Consider the following 18,403-nt stretch of genomic DNA (forward strand, 5'->3'; position numbering starts at 1 on the left):
CTGTTTCCGTGTTGTATGACTGTATGACTTTATGACTCTAAAATATTTACTGAAGCTATTGTAGGGATAAGGATCTTTATTTATGAGGATAGGCTGGAGAAATCAGGGTGGTTATCCTAGGAAAATAAGTTAAAAGAGGATTTTATTAAGTTGTATAAGTAGCATTTTTCTTACTTGTTCTGATTCCATTTGTCTCTCTTAACCACATCTTTCTTTCTCTTTATTTTGTTTTCTGCACTTGATCTGACATCAGATTGAAAAGGTTTAATTGATAGTTCCTGGCCTCAAAAAGGATTCGTCAGCTGATGGGCTAAGGAAATGCAATGCTACTTGACCTGTTCACTCTGGTTCTAAAGGCGCAGTGGAGGCTGCTGCACTTGATTGCCTTTCCAATCGTAGAAAGTTCTATTGTCAAATTTTGCAGGAAGTCCATAGTTCAGTGGACGTGCTACTGGCCACTAAGTCAAGCCATCCTAACTTTTCAACAGAGCTTAGAAATTATTTTGTTTGTTTACCTGGAATTCATTCCAAACAGTTCTCTTTTAGTACAAAGAACTTCCTTTCACTAATTTGAAGTCTCTTCCTAATTTTTGAAATGTACCTTTCTATAAGCTCCCCTCTCAGTTTATCCACATTTCTTTTGTTTACTGTCACAATTCAATGGCCTGAAACTGATGAACAACCTTAGAGCCCCTCTATGGGCCACCTTCTGTGCTAAGTATTTTCTTTTTATGTCAGCGACCAACTGTAATGTGAACTGGCTGGAGCACCGTACATTTTCAATGTGATATCCTTTGCTTAAACATCATTGATTTGGAAGCAGAGTTTGATATATCCATTTGCTCTGTTAATTGCTACTCCATGGTGAATCTTGTTAAATGCTATGACCACCAACAATGTGGTTGTGTTGCCAAATCATCTGAAGCCTGTTCAAAACCACTGATGAGGTGAAATGTGAATGTGAGGTTTCTTCTGCATTGAGAATGTGAGGGAGTTTCCACATTTATGTTGGAGAATTGGCATTAAATCATATGTATGTTACTTAACTTTTTCATTTGAATTTGTGGTTTGTGCATATTGAATGTCATATGTCCCTTTTCCTAATTTTAATAGATGCATTTTGTGGACCCTTGTCTGTGTCATTAGACTCAAAATAGTCTCTTCCAATGTAATGTTAATTCCACTGGGCACACACTTATCAATATAAACAAGAAAGTGTAGGGGTCTCATGCAAATCTCTATGGTTTCCTGCTTAGTGATTTCCTCAGTACTTTAACCAGCACCCATTTATAACTTTGCATCACCTAATCTCCGGGTTTTCTTGTGTATGCGATCTGCCACTTGAAACCATCTAAACAAAAGATATAAAACCATATCCAATGAACAATAAGTTTGGATTCATGCCCAGGGCAGTGTTGCTGCAGTCCAGTCTGAAGCAACAATTGTAAAGTGCCCAAGAGGTTCTGCAAATGTTATGTATAATGTCATATCCCATTGAATACTGGAACAGGCTCAGTGGCTGAATGGTGTACTCCTGTTCACAGTCCTTTTGGTGCTATCACCTTATGTCTCAAAGGACTGAATACTCCAAATGTGGTCTGACCAATGCCTTATAAAGCCTCAGCATTGCATCCTTGCTTTTTATATTCTCGTCCTCTTGAAATGAATGCTAACATTGCATTTGCCTTCCTTACTACTGACTCAACCTGAAAGTTAACCTTCAGGGAATCCTGCACTAGAACTCCTAAGTCCCTTTACCCCTCCAACTTCTGAATTTGCTCCTCATTTAGAAAATAGTCTACGCCTTTATTCCTTCTATCAAAGTGCATGACCATACAGTTCCCTGTGCTGTATTCCATCTGCCACTTCTCTGTCCATTCTCCCAACCCATCCAAGTCCTTCTGCAGCTCCCTGCTTCCTCAACACTACCTGCCCCTCCACCTATCTCTGTATCATCTGCAAACTTGGCCACAAAGTCCTCAATTGCATCATCCATATCATTAACATATAACATGAAAAGTAGTGGATCCAACACCAAGCCCCGTGGGATACCACTAGTCACTGGCAGCCAACCAGAAAAGGCCACTTTTATTCCCACTCTTTGCCTTCTGCCAGTCAGCCAATCTTCTATTCATACTAGAACCTTACCTGTAATACCATCGGCTCCTATCTTATTTAGCAGCCTCATGTGCGGCACCTTGTCAAAGGCCTACTGAAAATCCAAGCAAACAACATCCACTGACTCTCCTTTGTCTATCCTGCCTGTTACCTCCTCAAAGAATTCCAACAGATTTGTCAGGCAAGATCTCCCCTTAAGGAAACTATGCTCACTTCGGCTTATTTTATTATGAGTTTCCAAGTACCCTGAAACCTCATCCTTAATAATGGACTCTAACATCTCACCAACCACTGAAGTCAGGCTAACTGGCCTATAATTTCCTGTCTCTTGCCTCCCTCCCTTCTTAAAGAGTGGTGTGACATTTGTGATATTCCAGTCCTCTGGAACCATTCCTGACTTTAGTGATTCTTGAAAGATCATTACTAATGCCTCCACAATCTCTTCAGCTACTTCTTTCAGAACCCTGGGTTGTAGTCCATCCGGTCCAGGTGACTTATCTGCCTTCAGATCTTTCAGTTTCTCAAACACCTTCTCCTTAGTAATAGCGACTACACTCACTCCTGCCCCCTGACTCTCTTGAATTTCTGCCATGTTGCTGGTACCTTCCACAGTGAAGACTGACACAAAGTACTTATTCAGTTCGCCCGCCATTGCTTTGTCCCTATTACTGTCTGTCTGGCAGTCTGATGTCCACTCTTGCCTCTCTTTTACTATTATGTAATTGGATACTATGAACTCAATTGCAACATTTTCCTCCTTTCTTGCTTGCTAAAGCTCTGCATCTTTGTGCTTATGTTTTCACAATGCTTTGTGTATTTACTTCCTCTCTGACTCATTGTTGTCACTGGTCTTTTCCTCTTTCCTGCTACCATCTTTTCAACATGTTATCTTCTCCTGCCTTCCTTTACTGGACTGCTGCCAGGGTTTTCAATTCTGCCCTGACTATTTTCAGTCTTCCTATCACACTCTGGCTCTGCAGTATTGGACTAAAATTAATAAGTTCATATTATTGGTATTGGTATTGGTTTATTATTGTCTCTTGTACCAAGGTACAGTGAAAAGCTTGTCTTACAAACCCATCGTACAGTGCAGTTACATTGAGTCAGTACAGAGTGCATTGATGTAGTACAGGTAAAAACAATAACGGTGCAGAGTAAAGTGTCACAGCTACAGAGAAAGTGCAGTGCAATAAGGTAGATCATGAAGTCTTAGTCCATCTCATTAAACATCTCATCATATTAAAAACAGAAGAAGCTAAAAGTACTCAACAAGGCAGGCACTATCTGTGGAGCAGGATTAGGCCACTCAACCCTTCAAGGATGCTCTACCACTTAATGGGATTGTGGCTGATCTAATTGTAGTCGCGTCTCTTCATTCCTGTCTATGTTGATGAACATTTCACTCCTTTGTTTATCAAGTGTCTGTCCATCTCTGCCCTAGAAAAGAGAGAAACAAAAACTTGCTGGAACTGTAAGATGTAGATATAGTCATTTCCAGCAAACTTCTTTATATGAGACAACAAACAATCTGCTGGAGGAACTCAGTGAGCTGAGCAACATCTGTGAGGTGGGGAAAGGAACTGTCGACGTTTCAGAACAAAACCCTGCATCAGGACTGGTGCAGAATCCTGATGCAGGACTTTGATCTGAAATGTCGACAGTTCCTTTCCTCCCACAGATGATGATCGGCCCACTGAGTCCCTCCAGCAGATTGTTTGTTGCTCCAGATTCCAGCATCTGCAGTCTCTTGTGTCTCCTTCTTTATATGAGATCCCTACATTTCACAGTTCCAGTGTATTTTTTTCTCTCTCTACTCCTCTTCTTACAAGCCTCCAAAAAAATCAACTATAATTTATAAACATTTATGTCCCTCTCCTAGGTGGCTCCCCGGCCACACTATCACAGACATTCCCACTGTTCTCTCCACCCCACCCCCCAGCAACTTAAATCACACTTGATTTCTCACTTTTCCGATGGTGAAAGATCTTCGACTTAAATTGTTAACTTTGTTTCTCTCTCCACAAGTGCTGCCCGGCCTACTATTTCTGACATCTGCAAATTTTCTGTCCTAATTTCAGGTTTCTAGCAATTACAGATTTTTTTCAGTTGTCCATATTTGATATAGCGCCTCTCATTGATTTGAAGTGCAGTCTTCCCTCAAAGTATCCAAATCAGTCAGTGCTTGATGCAATCCATTCAGTAACTCTGTAACAAGCAAGAGTTTTGTAGTTCCTCCCCAAAACTTGCATAATCTGTACTTCTCCCTTTGTGCCAACTTTACCAAACCCAGTCGATAACACCTCACTGCAGAACCTCATGCTGAGCTTGTTACTTCTCTCCTTGTCCGTGGACTTTTGTAATAACATGACTGCTTTTCTAAAACTTCAGTAGACTGACTCTCTCATATTGTTGACAGAGATTATACAGAATCTTCATCCGTAATGCCTGCCTTGTGAATGGTTCCACTGTCCTGAAAATGTTAAGTCATCGATGAAGTGACGCCTTTGACTTGGGCTACTCATAATAGACAGTTTTTTTCTGGCCCTGGGCTCAGAACAACTTTGGCTCACAATACCCTGGTCAAGTTGTTTGAGCATTTGTTACTTTGCTTTGAAGATCTCATTCTCAAACTCAACGTTGCCTTCACAGGTGTTTCTGCAATAGGTACCTTCTGCCCCAGTATTTCACTCCCACCTATTGCACTTGGTGACCAGAAGCAAAAGAGACATACAACCCAGACTTTACTGTTTGCTGTCTGAAAAATTAGCACTGTGAATGCAGGACTCTGGAAGATGAAGTCTTCAGGATGCACTTCACGTTCCTTTGTTCACACTGTACCCTCTCACTGTGAACCCACATCTGGAACTGTCCTGTAACCAGTCACTGCCCTGCTGCTTCACTACACTCATAAAGTCACAGAGTAATAAAGCATGGAAACAGTCCCTTCGGTCCAACTCCTCCGTGCTGACCATGGTGCTCACCAAGCTAGTCCCATTTGCCTTCATTTGGCCCATATCCCTCTAAACCCGTACTAATGTAGTTATCCAAATGTCCTTTGAATGCTGTTGTTGTACCTGTCTCAACCACTATCTCTGGCAGCTCATTTCCTACACACACCACCATCTGCGTGAAGAAATTATCCCTCACGTCCCTTTGAAATCTTTCACTTCTCACCTTAAACCTATGTCCTCTAGTTTTTAGTTCCTCTTCCCTGGAAATAAGACTATGTGCATTCACTCTATCTATGCCCCTCATGATTTTATACACCTCTATAAGGTCATCTCTCAATCTCCTATGCTCCAAGGAATAAAGTCCCAGCCTGTCCAACCTCTCCCTATAACTTAGGCCCTCAGGTCTGGGCAGCATCCTTATAAATCTTCTCTGGTCGCTTTCCAGTATAACGATGTCTTTCCTATAATAGTGCAACCAAAACTGTACACAATGCTCCAAGTGTGGTCTCATCAACTTCTTGGACATTCCTTGCTTCTATGCTGCATGACTTTTCTTATCTGTCCTTAGTAAGAAACACATACAGGCTTCAACCAAACTGCACTCTTACTTCTGCCCAGGATGGTCTTATCTCTGCCCAGGAAGGTACTACTTTGATTTCTTTTCATTTGAAGCTTCATCATCACCATTAGATGAACTTCCTTCAAACTCCATCTGCATTGGTACTGGTGCATCACTGCCTGCACCTTGGTTATCTCACTTGCCCTTGTTGGGAGAGCTGTCTGGATTCATTGCCCCTAGTCATGACCTGATCTCCTAAGTGATCTCATTCATACAATGTTCTTAAGGGCTTGACAGTATGGATTCAGAGATAAATTTTACCCTGGTTGATATGTTCAGAACCAGTGGTCAGAATAAGGGGTCAGCCATTCAAGATTGAGATGAGATGTAATTTTATACTCAGAAGGTGGTGAATATTTGGAATTCTCTACCTGTAGAGGTTCAGCTGCTGAATATATTCAGGGCAGAGATCACTACATGTATGGTTATTTAGGGAATCAAGGGATACAGGTGCAGGAAAATGATGTTGAAATAAAAGAATTTCATGACCTTATGGAACGGAGGAGTAGACAAGAGGGGCTGAATGGCCTACTTCAGCTTCTATTTCCTTGGTTGTGTGTTGCACTTTTGCTCACTGTCCAAGGTTATTGCTACAGCTTGCCAGCGATTGTGACTTGGAGACTCCTTGAAGCCTCTCTAGCCTCTCTGTTCAGGCAGGGCCATCACAGGTAAAGTGTGAGTGGTTTCTGCATCTCCACTCTGCCCAGTGTTCTTATCCTTTTAAAGTGAAGTCCCTCAGTCAAAGTGACTCATTCTATACCCACGATCACTGGTCCATGCTCATAGCCTGTAACCATGAACAGCGACTGGATCCAGATGCCTCTACCAGAATCTTGAATAGTTCCTTTCTCCATAACTTGGACAGTACATCCTGTATATGTACCCTACACAATTTTGCTTTCCCTGAAGGTTAAACGATGAAGCTTCTTCAGGCATATGACCAGACCTGCAACAGGGTGACTTATTGCACTATTGATGCACATATTTACAATGCTTCCTTAATCAACAAGCTGGCCTTATGCTCCCATCGATTGTGCTGTAGATGTTGTTAAGAATTCCTATTTCCATTTCTTCATTGTCTGATTCTGCTGCCTGTATGCTACTCCAGCAGCACTGTTCCATAACCTTGTCTTCATGCTTCCAAGTTACATGGTGCTACTACTTTAATTAGCTGTTAGGGACTTGCACCCCTGTGTAACGTACTCACTCCCATGACAACCATAGCACACATCTACCTTTAATGAGCATCCTTCTTGAATGGGTAATTCCTGTAACATCCAGAACAAGACATCCATTCTTTTTATATCCCTTGAAAATCTCGAATGGAATTCATTCTTCCCACATTCCTATCAATTCCTGCCTAAATTCTACCACTCACCTACACACCTATGGCAAAGTTTTTGGAATGTGGGAAAAAACCAGAGCAGCCTAAGGAAACCCACACAATCACAGAGAGAAAAATGCAGGGCTATAAACAGACTTCCTTTGTGCATCTCTATTGAGCATCCTTTATTGAAGGTGGTAGCTTTCAACTAAATGGCAGTGTATAAAGAGTCACACTATGTGATACATGTTAGTTCTTTTAGAATGTAGTTACATTCTCATCAATAATCGAGTGTTTAAATAGCAAACAGACCAGGAACTGATTTGACTTTGTCCTGATTTGACTAATTAAAATTATTCACTGTTGTTGGCTTTGCATAGCAATGCTTTACTCAACTCCCATGAAGGGTTTACACATCTATTGAAGTCCTAACCCCTATTTAGGGATTATAACAAAATCTTGGAGACTTTAATGTTATTGGATTCCAGCCTGGAGGTGCTTCCTCATTTCTTTGCCAGTTCATGTTGCCCTTTTTTGCCCCTCTCCTACAAATCCATGTTCATGTTTGCCTGCTTACCCTCTCTCTGGTCCACCAGGAGGCTTCGTATTCTCTGACAAGTGTTCATTTGTTTCTTTGCCAATATCTCTTAATGTTAACATTTGGAAGCTGCAAATGACTCCAGGTTTCTCATTGCATTGCCTGCTGTTGTAGAGAGGATCAGCTATAAATACCACTCCTCAGTGGGACATGTTGTGGGAACAGAATTCAAGCACAATTGAGTGGAAATTGGATCCACTGAGGTTCTGCCTTACTTGTGTTAAGAGGTATGAGTAGAGGGAAGGATATTTCTTTTGCTTCATTCTCATCTCCATGCCTGGACTTTAGTTTTTGGAGATCCCTCTTGAAATGTTTTTGCGTTCTCATGGAAGTTCTGTCCAGGAATATCCTGTTAGGCAAAGCTGTACCTACATTGCCAAAGAGCAGGCATGGTCTTTGAGAAAATAAATACATAAGAGGATGCAGAAAATAATGCCAGAGGGTATGATCAGCCTTTTTAAAGATCCACACAGCAAAATATTTATTTCCTTAAATTCTCCTGCCTTCAACTGAACAACGGACACAATTTGCTCTAGTTTCTCCACCACCTGCCAACATCATTCCCCTTCCCCTCCCACCCCAGTCACCAATCCACCCTTACATCTATTTTAAAGAGGCAGTGGCAGGATGATATTAATTTCTGGGAACATAAGATGAACACCACTGTTACCTTTCTACAGACGTGTTGTGCCTCTCCCAAATCTCCACATAAAATAGTTAAGTTCTTTAGATTTGAGATGAGGTCATCTGGAGGTCCAAGATGTGGACAGAATTCTTCCTTGAACACATGTCCACAAGTCGAATGAGTTTGCCAGGCCAATCACCACGACTTCATGACTGTCCTTATTTTAATGATGGTACCTTAAATCTATTCACAGGTACCAAAGTAATATTGATCTGAACACCTGGGCTGGTTGATGTCAGTAAGGAAGATAATAGGTCAATATAAGTTGTTAAGGCTGCCATTTTTAATGTCACGTAGGTGATTTCATGCAAGATGACACACCACGTTTTTTTTGTCTATCATTAGATTGATGTTCCATTTAATGTTGATTAGTTTCTTTGCAATGGACATCAGTTTCAAAAGGGTAATGGTTGTTCAGTCCCCACAAAAAGTATTAACCCCTGACGAAAGATACTATGCTTCATAAATTAAAAGATCTACATCTTTATCTGTGACTCCAATTTACTCATGATACATCTGTGAGGTTTCCAAAAAATAAAACTTTCCTACTTTTGGTTCTAGGAGTGTTATTAGTCCCCACAAAAAGTATTATCCCCTGTTGAAAGATACTATGCTTCATAAATTAAAAGATCTACATTTTCTCTCTGTGACTCCAACTTACTCACCATGCATCTGTGATGTTTCCAAAAAATAAAACTTTCCTTCTTTTGGTTTCAGGAGTGTTATTGACCATATTGGTGGAGTTTAGTATTTTCTGCCTCATTGCCAGGTACAAAGTTTTATCAATTTGCCTTTAATAAAAGCAGTGATAAGTAGATGGCACAGTGTCACAGCTGGCAGACAGCTCCAGTGGCCCAGGTTCCATCCAGATCTTTAGATCTATTTATGTGGAGTTTGCATGTCCCCCCTGTGATTGGGTGGGTTTCCTTTGGGTGTTTCAGTTTCTTCCCACATCACAAAGAGATGCAGGTTGGTTAGTTAACTGGCTACTGTAAATTACCCCTGGTATGTAGGTAAAGGGTAGAATCTAGGAGAGAGTTAATGTGAATGTGGGGAAAGTAAACTGGGATTAATTTAGGATTACTGCAAAAAGGGGTTCATAATGGCAAGCACATACTTAATAGGTCTGTTTTCCTACTGTATGACTTTATTACTGAAAAGGCAAATAGAAAAGAAACTAAGCAAATCTGACTTTATGGGAGATTAGGGAGGCATTGTTAGATATAAGCTTCAATAGGACATAGAACATAGAACAGTACAGCAGAGGAACAAGCCCTTCAGCCCAAAATGTTGTGCCGAACTAATTAAGCTAATGACACCTAATTAAACTAATTCCTTCTGCCTTCACATGGCCCATATCCCTCCATTCTCTGCTTATTCATGTGCTTGTCGAAGAGCCTCATAAAGGCCTCTATCGCATCTGCCTCCACCACCACTCCTGGCAATGCATTCCAGGCACCCACCACTCCCTGTGTAAAAAAAACTTGCCCCACACATCTCCTTTGGCCTTACAGGATAATATAAAATCATGAGGGGCATAGATAGGGTGAATGGCCACAGTCTATATCCTGGGGGTAGGGGAGTCTAAAACTGAGGGCAAAAATTTAAAGGGGATTTGAGGGGCAACTTTTTAAACACAGAGGGTAGTGGTTATGTGGAACGATGTGCCAGAAGCAGTGTTAGAAGCTGCTACAATTACAATGTTTAAAAGGCATTTAGGCAGGTACATAGATAAGAGAGTTTAGAAGGATATAGGCCAAACATAGGCAAATGGGAATAGCTCAGATGGGCATCTTGGTTGGCATGGATGAATTGGGACGAAGGGCCTGTTTCCATGGTTTTTAACTCTATGACTGTAACAGAATAGAAATTCATAGCTGTTAAATCTCTGTTGCTGGAAGGCATTGTTCACTGTCTTCACAGTTTGCTATTTGGAAGGAACACAGAATGAAAAGACATTCCAAGGTCAGCCACAGTCTCAGCTACTGCATAGACTGATGTAATGTTGATACACCTTTCTTATTTATTTACTGAATTTGCATGACTTTTTTTTTTAAATTGCTTTCCACATGATGGATATTTAATGTTTTGGAATACCTTACTGTTTTCAGCACCGGCATCATATATTGACAGGTCAGGTGAATGACAGTTGGATAGAGTAAAACTCTTATCAGTCAGATACTTAACTTTACATTGATTGACCTTTCCATTTCTCAGGGAGAACAACCTTGGTTTTATATGTGTTCCAGGAGTTGCTGATGTGGTAGCCCATAAAGAGTGTTCATTAAATCTCCACCCATATTCCATCCTTGTGTCTTCTAAAGCAATGCAAGACAGCAGATATTACAGCTGTAATGCTCACAAAGCTGTTTGTCCGTTCTGTACAACATCTCCAACCCAGCTTGAAAGCAAAAAGGTCATTGGAAATCTAATTGTACAAAATGGTATTTTGGAGTCAAGACCATTAACCAGCTCTTAGCCAATGTTATTAAGCTGTGTGGAATAAAAAAAACAGCAAAATATTAGGAATCAATTCAATTTGCACAGGGCAGAAACCTACAGAATTTTCCAGCATTGTTTGAGTTATCGTTTTTTTCCTGCCTTTCCTTCCACTCTCTCAGTTTTAATACTGTGGATTTTTCTTGGCTCCCCATGAGAGATGTTTAACGCAAAGAAATGCTTTCCTGCTTGTAATGCCATATTGAATGTTGACAGGTCAGGGGGCAGCAGTTCAATACAGAATAAAATTCCTTTTTATTCCCCTCCAATAGCCTTAACTTTAGCCCTGGACTGACTGACCTCTCTACTTCATGCACTGACCTTTCCTGCGGAATCTGTGAGTGAGACTATTCATTTCACTTAGCTGAGAGAGTCGAGAGTTTCATCTCATCAGTCTGGATCAGATTTCAACCGAGGTCTCAGAAGTGAAAGGACAGCCTCATCCCCAGTAATCTCCATTTCACTTCGCAGCAGGCTGTGTCACAACACTGTTTCAAATCAATACCGTGGTACAATGTCATCTCTTTTATTTTGTTCTTCTTTCATCCTGAAAATCTCATTCTCCTACCTTGACCTCTTTAATTCTCTCTGTCTCCTGTTTTGGCCTCACATCTTTCACTCTCTCTCCTATGCAACCACATTTTCTTCAGCTCAATGATTCTGATTTCTCAGCAGCATCTCTGCTCTTCCCCTGTACCACACACTTCTTATCTATGCCTTAGTCTCTCCAGTTTTTCTATCCTGGTTCCTTGCTCTTCTTAAAATGAGATAAACAGTGAAAATACCGACTAATGAAAGTCTGGATTTCCTTTTATTTCATTTTTTGTGATCTGGCTGTTACAAGCAAGGGCCAGCCCATCCCTAATTGACCTTGAACTGAACAGTTTGCTTGGCCATTTTAAGTACACTGTAGAGTCAATCATACTGGTAGTTCTGGAGCCACGTATCAACCGGACTGGGAAATGTTGACAGATTTGCTTCCCTGAAGGATATTAGTGAACCAGATGGGTTTTAATAACAGCCAGTAGTCTTGTGGTCATCATTACCAATAGTTTTTGTTTAAATTCCAGTTTAATTATTAACTTGGGGGAGGTATGGTGCTGCAGCTAGTAGATACCCTGCCTCACATTGCCGGAGACTCGGGTTCAATCCTGACCTTGGGCGCTGTCTGTGTGGAGTTTGCACGTTCTCCCGGTGCTTACGTGGGTTTCTTCCAGGTGCTCCGGTTTCCTCCCACATCCCAAAAACTTGCAAATTGGTAGGTTAATTGGCTGCTGTAAATTGTCCCTAGTGTGTAGGTGAGCGGTAGAACCTTGAGGTAGTTGACAGGAGTGTGGTGAGAGTAAAATATGGAATTAATGTAGGATCAGTGTAAATGAATTGGCTGATGTCAGCTCAGACTTGGTGGGCTGTAGGACTGTTTTTGTGCTGTATCTCTCTCTGACTCCATAACTCGAATATAAATTCCTCAGCTGCTACAGTGAGTTCAAACTTAGATCCTAATCCAGATCTTTGGATTAGCAGCACAGTAACTGACCAGCCACACCACCATCATACCTGAAACATTTGCTTTGTTTCTCCCTCCAACATGTTGCCTGTCCTTTCAGCTATTTTCTGTTGAAATTTTAAAAGCATAATCTTGAAAGGTTAGGAATAGCAGAGGAGTTTCTTATTGATAGTTTGCCAAACAATAGCCTTGAATTTTGCTAATTGCTACCCTATTTGTCGAGGTAATCAAGTAGGTGGCAATGAGAAATGGACCATGAGCTGACCAGTGTTATAATGAGATCCGTTCAGCCAATGTTGAACACAATGCTTTCTTATTGGAGGCATGCTTCAACTACCTGAATCATTCCAGAAGAATGCTCCCATTACAGTTAAGGTCTCGGTGACTTCAGCTGTGTAAAGATGCTGCACAGCTTTTGCAGCTGAATGATGGAGATCCCAAGGGCAGCAGGTGGATCAGAAAAAGGAACAATAGCCACCTGAGCATAATGTGTCTCACAAGAGACTGTATGTGCTGGAATCTGCATGCGCCTCTACTTCCGCAGGAGGCTAAAGAAATTTGGGATGTCCCCTTTGACACTCACCAATTTTTATTGATGCACCGTAGAAAGCATCCTATCTGGATGTATCACGGCTTGGTATGGCAACTGCTCTGCCCAGGACCGCAAGAAACTACATAGAGTTGTGAACACAGCCCAGCACATCACGGAAACCAGCCTCCCCTCCATAGACTCTGTCTATACTTCTCGCGGCCTTGGTGAAGCAGCCAGCATAATCAAAGACCCCACCCACCCAGGTCATCCTCTCTTCTCTCCTCTCCCATCAGGTAGAAGGTACAGGAGCCTGAGGACACATACCACCAGGCTCAAGAACAACTTCTATCCCACAGTGATAAGACCATTGTACAGTTCTCTTATACAATGAGATGGAGTCTTGACCTCACAACCTACCTTGTTTGACCTTGCACCTTACTGTTTACCTGTAATGCACTTCCCTGTAGCTGTGACACTTTACTCTGTATTCTGTTATTGTTTTTACCCTGTACTACCTCAATGCACTCTGTACTAACCCAATGTAACTGTACTGCGTAATGAATTGATCTGTACAATTGGTATGCAAGACAAGTTTTTCACTGTACCTCGGTACAAGTGACAATAATAAACCAATACCAATCTGGAGCAACACATAAAACGCTGGAGGACCTCAGCGGGTCAGGCAGCAGCTATGGAGGGAAATGGACAGTCGACGTTTTGGGTCGGAACCCTTCATCTGGACTGAAAGATAGAGGCGAGATAGCCAGTATAAACAGGTGGAGGGAAGGGGTTGAGCAAGAGCTGGCATGAATGTGTTACAGATACAACTATTCACTGACACTGAAACACCTTTCACAGCCACATCATGCCACTCTAGTCCAGTCTATATCCTTCCAGTCCATATCATTAATATGCCACCATTTACAGATCCTTTCCCAAGTGCATCCATTGATATCTTCTGTTCTCATCACCTATTCCAAATATCAAAAGCAGTTTCAGACCTAGATTAGAACACCTCAAAAGCACTGAAGAAATACCTCCAGTGTTGTCTCTTCAAAATCCTACAAATTCATTGGTAAGCAAAAAACTGCAGATGGTGGAAATTTGAAACAAAAACAGAAAATGCTGAAAATGATCAGCAGGTCAGGGAGCATCTGTGGAAAGAAAAACAGAGTTAAATGAAACTCCCATATCCCAGGAGCTACTTCCAGGCAAAGGCAGACACAGGTGGCAATTAATAGAGGAAAAGGGTGTTTAAAGATCAGGACCTTACACCAAGCTCAAGACTCATGGTCTACCAGTCAGCTGGTGATCCCTGCAATCATAAATGTATTACTCACCTAGATTACCTACAGCAGGCATCTGAAATCACTGGGAAGATATCAACAATAGTGATTACATAAATCTTCCAAATTCAGTGCAAGGATAAACAAGACAATATCAATATTCTCTGCCAGTCCGACAACTTCAACATTGAGGCCCTAATTACACTCAGTCATCTTCGTTGGGTAGGCCTCATCATGTCTAACAATAGGGTCCCAAAGTAAGCTGAGCTCAATCATAGGAAATGATTAAAGGACAAAGGAAAAGATCCAAGGATGTACGCGAAGCCTCCTTGTAAAAATGCAACATCCCCACTCACCCTGGGAAACCCCTGTACCATAACTGCTCAAAGCAGAGAAGGGCTGATCAGGATGTTGTTGAGGAATTGAATCCCTGCACTGGGAGCACACAGAAGTTTACGGAGCCCCCCAGCACATCACACACTTATTCATCTGTTTGCCCCATAAGGCACCTCCTGTTCCAGTATATGGTTCCCACTTTGGCATCAACAGTCAACTCAGAACTCATGGAACTGCAGTGGATGCCAGTCATCATTGATTCTGAGGGATTGCCAAAGAAGAGGAGGAAACTAACTCAGGGGGCATTGAGAAACTAGATGTTACATCCCAGCATTGCTCTTGTGCTAATATAAACAGCTTATCACAGAACAGTGAGAAAAAATGAGACAATCAAAAAGAATATTGAATTTTGCTGTGTGTTCTGAAGAATAAAAACAATAAAGCATATTATAATATGGGTTATGTCATGAAAACAAACTTTCAGCCTGCATCCAAGGACAGTGTCATTAAATAATAATACAAAATGACCAAATAATTAACAGATTAATAGAATGGTAGGGAGGGAAATTAAGTTAATCTACAAATGGATCTGCTACCTTGATTGAATAAAGAAAAGAAAGTGAAATGGAACTAAATATAGACATCTCACATGAAAGACTATTAAATTAAAGAGAACATGATAAGACTAACAAAACAAAACAGAATTATAATAATTCATATTGCAGGTATGACTATTTAAATATAAGAAAATGAAGGAAATTTAAGTGGAAATAAAGGTGGATGTCTAGCAAACCAAATACACAAGAGAAGCATTAAAATAAAAATTCTGTTCAGAAATTTGTAAAAAAAAACAGAGCAAATCAATCCATTTGAGATCCTCCCCAGCAACCCTCCCTCAATGTAATCCTGTCTGATAAGAAACAGTGGCAGCACTCTTTCTGCATCATTCATTGGATGGTGCCCAGAGGGACCACCACTTGCAATTAGCTTACCACAGCTTATAAATATTCATATTCCTTTAATATTTGCAGATCTACATTTTTCTCCTTTTCAAATTAAGATTTTTATTGGCACTTAAAAAATCAGATGATGAAATTTTCATTATACTTCAAAATATATACATTAGAAATAGATTAGCACTCTTCCTTCGATTAAACTGTTGTTCTAAATGTCTGTCTACTGTTTGGCCCTGTCCTTGGGTTCATTTCATTCACCCCAGGTGTAATGAATTGAGCCTGTTTCCATCTTGCAAAGCGGGTGCTATATTTTGCAGCAGCACATCATAGATTGGAGTTTACTGTAAGGTAACACGTTATAGGGTCAGGATATTGTGCATAAAGACAAGAAAATATACAAAAATGTATAGAGTAACTAGGAAAAGGATAGGTCCATTCAAGGACAAAGGAGAGGATTTATGCGAGGAGTCAGAGGAAGTGTGTGAGGTCCTTGTTGAGTACTTTGCATTGGTATTCATGAAGGAGAAGGATATGGATGATGGTGAGATTAGGGAGGGGTATGTTGATATTCTAGGGCAGGTCCCTAGAGGTGTTGAGGTCTCTTGGAAAACATTAAGGTGGATAAATCGCCAGGACCTGAAGGGATCTATGCCACGATACTTAGGGAAGCAAGGGAGGAAACTGCTGGGGCCTTAACAGAGATCTTTGTACCCTCTTTAGCCATGGGTGAGGTGTCAGAAGACTAGAGAATAGCCAGTGCTGTTCCTTTCGTTTAAAAAGGGAAACAGGAACAAATCAGGAAATTATAGGCCTGCAAGCCTTCCATCAGAGGTAGGGAAATTACTAGAGAAGATTCTGAGGGACAGGATTTACTTGCATATGAAAAAACATAGACCTATTAAGGATAGTCAGTATGAGGGAGGTCCTGACAAATTTGATTTGAGTTTTTTGCAAAAGTGACAAAGATGATTAATGAAGGTAGGCAGTAGATATTGTGTACGTGGACCTTAATAAAGTTCTTGACAAGGTCTGTTATGGTAGACTGGTCAAGAAGATTAATTCACATGGCACCCGTGGTGAATTGGTAAATTGGATCCAGAATTGGCATGGCCACAGAAGACAGAGGGTAGTGGTAGTTTCTGACTTGTGGTCTGTGACCTGTTCTGCAAGGATCAGCACTGGGACCTCTGTTTCTTGCAATATATAAATGATTTGGATGGAAATGTAGGTGATCTGATTAGTAAGTTTGAAGATGACATGGAAATTGGTGGAGCTATGGATAGCGAAAAAGGTTGTCAAAGGATAAAGCAGGATAAGGATCAGTTAGAAACATGGGCAAAGAAATGGCAGGTGGAGTTTAACCTGGGCAGGGGTGAATTCAAATGCAAGAGAAAGGTATACTGTAAATGACAGGACACGGTGCCAGAAGACTGGAGCATTGACATACAGAGGGATCTGGGGGGGGGGGGGGGGGGCATGTCTATACCTTTCTGAAAGTGGCAATACAGGTGGTAATTGGTCATTGATAATTGATTTATTATTGTCACATGTACCAAGGTAGAGTAAAAAACTTTGTTTTGCATGCCATCCATACAGATCATTTCATCACATCAGTACACTGAAGTAGTGCAAGGGAAAAACAATAACAGAATGCAAATTATTGTGTTACAGATACAGAGAAAGTGCAGTACAGGTAGACAATAAGATGCAAAGCAATGAAGAGGTAGGTTGTAAGGTCAAGAGTCCATCTTATCCTACAAGAGGTACATTCAATAGATTATAACAGTGGGATAGAAGCTGTCCTTGAACCCGGTGGTATGTGCCCTCAGGCTCCTGTATCTTCTGCGTGATGGGAGATGGGAGAAGAGAGAATGGCCCAGGTGGGTGGGGAATTTGATTATGTTCACTGCTTCACCAAGGCAGCGAGAGGTATAGACAGAGTCCAATGGAGGGGAGGCTGGTGTCTGTGATGTGCTGGGCAGTGTCCATAAATCTCTGCAGTTTCGTGCAGTCCTGGGCAGAGCAGTTGCCATACCAAGTTGTGATGCATCCAGATAGGATATTTTCTATGGTGCATCGATAAAAGTTGGTGAGTGTCAAAGTGGACATGCCAAATTTCTTTAGCCTCCTGAGGAAGTAGAGGCACTGGTGAGCTTTCTTGGTCATGACGTCCAAGTGGTTGCACCAGGACAGGCTATTGGTGATGTTCACTCCAAGGAACTTGAAGCTCTCAACCCTCTCGACCTCAGCATCATTGATGTAGACAGGTTCATGTACACCACCCCCTTTCCTGAAGTCAATGAACAGCTCTATTGTTTTGCTGACATTGAGGGAAAGGTTGTTGTCATGACACCATGTCACTAAGCCCTCTATCTCCTTCCTGTACTCTGAAGTATCATTATTTGAGATACAGCCTACTACAATGGTATCATCTGCAAACTTGTAGATGGAGTTAGGGCAGAATCTGGCCACACAGTCATGAGTGTATAGGGAGTAGAGTAGGGAGCTGAGGACACAGCCTTGTGGGGCACCAGTGTTGAGAATAATTGTTGGAGGTATTGTTGCCTATCCTCACTGATTGAAAGTCAAGGATCCAGTTACAGAGAGAGGTGTTGAGTCCCAGGTGTCAGAGTTTGGTGATGAGTTTGCTTGGAATTATAGTCTTGAAGGGGGAGCTGTAGTCAATAAACAATAGTCTAATGTAAGTGTCTGTACTGTCCAGATGCTCCAGAGATGAGTGTAGGGCCAGGGAGGTGGCATCCACTGTGGACCTGTTTCTGCCGTAGGTGAATTGCAGTGAGTCGAGGTTTAACGGGAGGCTGGAGCAATTTGCGGGGAAAGATCAGCTAATTCACCACATTGCCAAATTTGAGCAAAAGCCAGATGCCCATTATATGCTCCCAGTCTTCCAATGGCATTTAATTGCAGTCTTAATGTAAATTTGGCTTGGGCGTCTAGGCTCCAGAGAACTAGCGCTTCAATGACCTGAGGT

This window comes from Pristis pectinata, chromosome 5, assembly GCF_009764475.1.
Source record: "Pristis pectinata isolate sPriPec2 chromosome 5, sPriPec2.1.pri, whole genome shotgun sequence".
NCBI lineage: Eukaryota > Metazoa > Chordata > Chondrichthyes > Rhinopristiformes > Pristidae > Pristis > Pristis pectinata.